Genomic DNA, 7,779 nt, shown 5'->3' on the forward strand with positions numbered 1-7,779 from the left:
TGTTTGAACAGAGCATGGGAACACTGAATGTTTTAAAATTGGGAAAGATGTGCGACAAGGTTGTGTTCTTTCACCATACTTATTCAACCTGTATGCTGAGCAAATTTTAAATACTAGTGCTATATTTTAAAAAAGTCTCTTCAGACATCCGTTTTGGTCTTTTCCTTCTTTCTTGTCTTATTAATGATCCTTTGTTTTCTCCTTGTATGATGTTCTTGACGTCATCACACAACTCTTCTGTTCTTCAGTCATTATTGTCTCATGCATCAAATCTGTTCTTGAGATGATCTCTACATTCAGGCAGGATATGTTCAAGGTCATATTTTGGCCCTCGTGCAATTGTTTTCATGTTCTTCAGCCTAAGCCTGAACTTACATATGCCCTGGCCTTATTTTGGCTAATAATATGGAGGTTTTCCACCGTCTCTTCCCACAGGTGTATTCCATTTGATTTCTGTGTATTTCATCTGGTGAGGTCTGTGTGTATAGTCACCTTTTATATTGTTTCAAAAAGGTATTTGCAATGAAGAAGTCATTGGTCTTGCAAAATTCTGCCATGTGATCTCTAGTATCATTTCTCTCACCAAGGCTGTATTTCCAACTACTGATCTTTATTTCCAATATTTACATTCCTATCACCAGTAATTACCAATACATTTGAATTGCATATTTGATCAATTTCAGATTGAAGAAGTTGGTATGTAAATTTTAATAATATTGGTATTACTGGTCTTCCTTGTAGGTATATACATATTATCCTATTATACACAGTGTTGTACTTCAAGACAGATCATGATATGCTCTTTTTTTGTGTGAATTGAGTGACGGTTTACATGGGAGAACATCAGCTTTACATTCATCCTATCGTATTTCATTGCATTGCAATGATTACAATCCCCTCCATGCATCATCATTCAACAACATTTGCTTCCATTCCCTCTGTTTTTTGTGGGGTTTTTTTATGTACACTGAAGCACTCAGGAATATATAACCATTCAGACAACCAAAGGTACACCCCACAAGCCTTCCCCCCAACTGCCAGCACACAGCCCCTCTCCCTCCCTGAGTCCAGAGTCCCCAACCGCTCCATCTCTCCACGTCATGGTCTCTGTCTCCAAATCTGGTGTCACTGTTTCTCTTCTCCCTTGATGGTCCCAGGGTCCTCTACTCCTGGACTGCAAAATCAACCACTCCCCTTCTTTTGTCACAAAACATCTACCTTTACATTTGCAATACTCACAATCAGTCCTGATAGTAATTATTCACTACTGAACTGTAAGAGTCTTATCCCCATCTCCTTTCACTAGCCCCGTCGAGACAGGTTGGAAACCACTCAGTGAAGATTCTACCTTTCCCCGCACCCTCTGAAACTAGACTCCCTCTTGAAAGCTTGTGAGCCAGTCACTTTGTGCCTTTGTAGCTCCCCCATTTTGGGTAGCCAATGTCTAAGTTGCCCATCCCTGTAAACCTTGTGTACTGAGGGGGTGGAAATGATCCTCACTGTAATGATCCATTCTGTCTTTTGAGCTCTACTGCATCCATAAGCATAGGTCAAGTTCATCAAAAATTGTAGCGGATTACACTTTTTTCCTCTTCTAGTTGAGTTCTGATCATCCATCCATTGAAGCCAGGTCAGGTGGGTACTATCTGCAAGGATGGGTGTTCTTGTGCATCTCCCCTCACTTCTTATCAGCTGGACGCTTCACTCTCCACTCTAGTCCTCTGTGGCTATGTCACTGTCTCTGGGCCCAGGAGTCCCCAGATCTTGCCATACTGCTGGCCAATCAGGTCTCAACCTGGCTTCACAGGAGACTATTGAATATAGTTGGACTTAGTTCACAGCTTCATTGCTGTTGTTCTCTCACTTCCCCTTATTGGTGACCAACGTGGTCACCAGTTTAGACCACATTCCTGCTATGTATTCCCCTTGAGTCTTAGTCTTGGAAGGGGGTTTGCCCTGAGGGGACCCGACGACTTGACTTGATGTCTTCTGGGTAAGCACCTTGCTTGCTCTTGTAGTAGTCAGTCAGACTGCCGTTATTGTTTTTGATTTTTCCTGTCCATCTTGGCCTCCAAGGAGCACTCTGGCTGCACTTCTTCCAAAATGGATCTATTGGTTGTTTTGGCAATCCATGGCACTTTCAAAATTTTCCTCCAACACTATAACCCAAAAGCATCAATTCTTCTGTGGTCTTCCTTACTTACTTTCCGGCTTTTGCATGCATATAAGGTTATTGAAAATACCATGGCTTGGGCCAAGCGCACCTTAGCTCTCAAGCTGACATTTTTGCTCTTCAACACTTTAAAAAGGTCTGGTGCAGAAGATTTGCCTAATGCAATATGTCCTTTGATTTCTTGACTGCTGCTTCCCTGAGTGATGATAGTTGATCCAAGAAGAATGAAGTCCTCGACAACTTCAATATTTCCTCCATTGATAAGAATGTTGTTTATTGGTCCAGTGGTGAGGATTTTTGTTTTCTTTGCATTGAGATATTATTTATACTGAAGGCTGTGCTTTTTGATCTTCATCAGTAAATGTTTTAAGTCCTCTTCACTTTCAGCAAGCAAGGTTGTATCATCTGCATATTGCAGGTTGTTAATGAGTCCTCCTCCAATCCTGGTGCCACGTGTTTTTTTTTAACATAGAACCCAGCTCTCAGATTATTTGCTCAGCATACAGGTTGAATAAGTATGGTGAAAGAGTACAACCTTGTCATACACCTTTTTTAATTTTAAACCATTCAGTGTTCCCATGTTCTGTTCGAACAACTGCTTCTTGGTCCTGGTACAGATTCCTCATGAGCATAATTAAGTATTCCAAAATACTCATACTTTGCAATGTTGTCCATATTCTCACACATAGGACCTTATAAAACAATGTAGAACTGCCCCATAGAGTTTCCTGGACTTTAATCTTTATGGGAGTAGCTTGCAAAGCCATCTTCCTGTGGAGCTGCTGTGTGAGTTCGAAATGCCAACATTTCAGTGAGCAGTGAGCACTTAATCTTTGTGCCAACTGGACTTCCATTTGGTTGTTTTTAAAATCCTTAGATTTTAGACACAAAAGACCCAGGAAGTAGCAAGAGTGTAAGTGAATTAAGGGAATCATGGAAGGAAAAGGAAATGATGCCTGGTGGAGATGAAGGGTTGGAAGGAAAAACAAGAGGTCTTAGAGTGATTTGGAGCTATTTTGACTGGTGACAGGGGCCAAAGTGTGTCCTTGGCAGTAGGGGGTTAAAATGGAGTACAGGGAAAGGTCAAGAACTGTGAGGCTGAAGTGTAGGATTACTCATCCCTTTGAGCACAAAGGTCACCAATACTTGAGTTGGGTTCCAGAAACTTCACTGACAATCGGTAAATACTGGTCAGATTGTTGGTGACAGCGACCAGAAGGGCAAAGCCCAAACCTCGACAGAAGGATTTTATATGATGGTCTGGGAATTACTTTAGGGAACAAGGAAAATGCTGAGACCTTGTCTGACTCTGAGGTTCATGGGACTTGAGGGAGACCAGAAGGGAAAGTGGAATCTTCAGAGGGAAGCCAGGTTTTTGTAAGGTGAGGAGGAGGAGAGAACAGTCAACTCAGAGGAGGGTTGTTTATGCACAATGAAATGGATGTTTCCAAGGATACAGTAGCAGGGAAGGACGTGAGAGGGTGAGCTGGTTATAGTTTATATCCTTGGAATTTTTACAATCCATTCAATAGTCTGTTAAATATAACCCTATGATAAGGTAATTTGTGCCTCAGCAGAGTGAGCTTGGCTTGGTCTAAATTAGAGTAGAGGTGACTGAGAAGAGTGACAGGCAGAGTGAGAAGAGAGGCGTATGGTCTGAATGGGAGAAAATGACTTTGACCTGGTTTTCAGAACTCAGCCCCACGTGGGGGCATTGAGCTAGTTGGTGAGGCCAGAGTTTACAGTATGGCTAGACTGAGGCCACAAAGGGAAATAATTTTGCGTTCTTCATGTTTTTCTTTACAAGTCTTGGCACTCAGTCAACACGCAATAAAAATCTTTGTAGTTAAATTTCCTATTAATTTTATTATTGTTGTTGTTGTTAAGTGCCATCAAGTCGATTCCAACTCTTAGTGACCCTGTGTAGGGTTTTATTATAGACTTCTTATATAAAAAATTATAATACGTGTTATTTATGAAGTATGAAAAACTATAAAAAGAAACTAAAACAGCAACCATATGTAATACCACCATCCAAACATGTTATTGTTAAGCTTGGTGAAGTCTGTTCCAACTCATAGATTTCCAAGAAGCAGCTGGTGGGTTTGAACTGCTGGCCTTGCAGTTCAAAACTGACCTTGTGACCCAGCACATTATCTGCAGCACCATACTAGTACTTCTCATCCAAACATACATACTGTTAGTACTTTCACATATTTCCTTCCAGTCTTCTTCCATGCTTTTTTTTCTTTCACTTTTTGCAACCTTCTTTTTATCTCTCTCTTGTTTTGTAGTAGTAGTGAACATATACACAACCAAGTATTCCCCAGTTTGATAATTCTTGCATGTATAATTCAGTGAAATTGTTTACATATTTCTTGTGCCACCGTTATCACTATCCTTTTCCAAATTTTCCCACCACTGCTAATAGAAACTCAGTGTCTGCTAAGCATTGTAGTTTCTTCATTCCCACCCCTGTTGGTTATTAGTAATCTTTGGTTTCTATATATGCTTATTTCATATATCCAAAGTCATACAGTATTTGTCATTTTGCAACTGATTTATTTTGCTCAGCATAATATTTCAATTTGTGGGCGGGGTGGGGGGGTCCTGATATGGCATTCTTGGATAAGCACTAGACTGCTAACCCCAAAGTTAGCAGTTCAAACCCACCAGCCATTCCTTGGAAACCCTATACAGGGTTGCTATGAGTTGGAACTGACTAAATGGTACTTAACAATTGCTGTTGTTATGTGCTGTGGAGTCAGTTCCGACTCATAGTGACCCTGTACAGGGTTTCAGAGGCTGGAAATCTTTACCAGAGCAGAAAGCCTCAGCTTTCTCCCATTGAACGGCTGGTAGTTTCGAACTGCTGACCTTGCGGTTCTCAGCCCGATTCGTAACCACTACGCTACCAGAGCTCCTTAACAATACCAACATTTTAAAGGTTTTTCCATGTTGTGGCCTGCATCATGACTTCATTTCTCTTTATGTTGCTATTTTTATGTGCCAGCCAGTTGGTTCCAACTCCCCTATGCACAAAAGAACGAAAATTACCTGGGATTGTGCCATCCTCACAATCATCATTACGCTTGAGCCAATAGCTGCTGCCACTGTGCAAATCTATCTCATTGGGAGTCTTCCTCTTTTTCGCTGATCTTCCACTTTACCAACCATTATGTCCTTTTCAAAGGACTGGTCCCTCCTGAGATAGGAAGTCTGGCCATCCTGGCTTCTAAGGAAAATTCTGGCTGTACTTCTTCCAACACAGATTTGTTTGTTCTCACAGCCCATGGTACTTTGAATATTCTCCAATACCATAATTCAAATGTATCAATTCTTCTACAGTCTTCCTTATTCATTGTCCAACTTTCACATGCTTCTGAGGCTGTTGAAAATACCATGGCTTGGGTCAGGCACACTGTAGTCCTCAAACTGACATCTTTGCTCTTGAACACATTAAAGAGGTCTTGTGCAGCAGATTTGCCTGATGCAATATGTCGTTTAATTTCTTGACTGCTGCTTGAGTATTGATAGTGGATTCATGCAACATGAAGTCTTTGACAACTTCGATCTTTTCTCCATTTATCATGATGTTATTTACTGGTCCAGTGGTATTTTTGTTTTATTTACATGGAAGTGCAACCCATACTGAAGGCTGTGGTCTTTGATCTTCAACAAGTATTTTAAGTCCTCTTCACTTTCAGCAGGCAAGGTTGTATCATCTGCATATCACAGGTTGTGAATGAATCATCCTCCAATCCTGATGCCACATTTTCCTTCATATAATCTAGCTTCTCGAATTATCTTTAGCAAAATTTTATTTGCATGCAATATTAATGATATTATCCAATGATCTCTGCATTGTGTTGTGTCACCTCTCTTTAGAATGGGCTCAAATATGAATCTCTTCCAATCAGTTGGCCAGGTCTTCCAAATTTCTTGGCATAGATAAGTGAGTGCCTCCAGTGCTGTATCAGCTTGTAGAAATATTTCAATTTGTATTTCATCAATTACTGTTGTTGTTGTTGTTGTTGTTATGTGCCGTGGAGTTGGTTCCGACTCATAGCAACCCTGTAAAAGGTTTCCGAGGCTGTAAATCTTTACGGAGCAGAAAGCCTCATTTTTCTCCTGCGGAACAGCTGACAGTTTCGAATTGCTGACCTTGCAGTTTGCAGCCCGATTCGTAACCACTACACTACCAGAGCTCCTTTACTAGAGCCTTGTTATTTGCCAATGCCTTCCATGCACCTTGGACTTCTTCTTTCAATGGCTTTTGATCATGTGCTATTTATTGAAATGGTTGAACAACAACCATTTCTTTTTCGTACAGTAACTCTGTATATTCCTGCCATCTTTTGATACTTTCTGCATCATTCAGTATTTTGCCTATGTTGTTGTTAAGTGCCGTCAAGTCTGTTCCAACACATAGCGAGCAACTGGTGGGCTTGAACTGCTGACCTTGTGGTTCACAGTCAAGTGTAGATCCTATAGCACTACACCAGGAGTCAATTTTGTCTATATAATCCTTCAGTATTTCTAGGCAAGGCTTGAATTTTTTTCTTCAGTTCTTTCAGCTTGAGAAATGCTGAACTTGCTCTTCTGTTTTGATTTTCTAACTCCAGATCTTTGCACATTTCATTATAATACTTCATTTTGTCTCCTTGAGCTGCCCTTTGAAATTTTCTGTTCAGCTCATTTACCTCCTCATCTCTTCTGTTTTCATTAACATCTCTATGCTGGAGAGCAAGTTTCAGAGTTTTTCTGACGTCCCTTTTGGTCTTCTCCTTCTTTCTTGTCTTTTAATGACCTTTTTGCTTTCTTTCTGTATGATGTTCTTGATGTCATCCCACAACTCTTCTGGTCTTTGGTCATTAGTGTCTAGTGCATCAAATCGGTTCTTGAGATGATCTCTAAATTTAGGTGGGATATGTTCAAGGTCAAATTTTTACTCTTGCGGACTTATTTTCATTTTCTTTAGCTTCAGCCTAAACTTGTATGTGAGCAATTGATGGTCTGTCCTATAGTCAATATCTCCTGGCCTGGTTTTGACTGATGATAGGGAGCTTTTCCACTATCATATCTCTTTATGACTGAGTAATATTCCATTATAGTATACACTACATTTTATGTATTCATTAATCTAAAAATAGACATTTCAGATGCTTCCACATTTTGACTATTGTGAAAAGTACTGTAATGAACATTGTTGTACAGATATTTTCCATGTCTTTGAAACATAATTTCTTCATTCATTTAGCCATTATTTATATGTATAATATTGTTTTGCTGCTTTTTAACCTTTGTATTATATTATAAGCATTTTATCATGTTATGAAAAACAAGTCTTAAACACTGTTGTTTAACGCTTCATAATATTCTTTGGTAAAAACACACCATTATTCATTTAAGTATTTCTGTACTTTTTTTTTTTTTTTTTTTTGTCTCAGAACTAGTTTTGGATAGTTTATCTTTTTCCAGGTAATACATAATTCACCTTTATTATAAGATTTTATAAACACTTGGATCTCTTTCTGGGTTACCTATCCTATTTCATTGATTTATCTTTATTTGTGTTTTGATATCTATCAGGGAATATTTCCCCT

This window comes from Chrysochloris asiatica, unplaced genomic scaffold, assembly GCF_000296735.1.
Source record: "Chrysochloris asiatica unplaced genomic scaffold, ChrAsi1.0 scaffold00215, whole genome shotgun sequence".
NCBI classification, from domain to species: Eukaryota; Metazoa; Chordata; class Mammalia; order Afrosoricida; family Chrysochloridae; genus Chrysochloris; species Chrysochloris asiatica.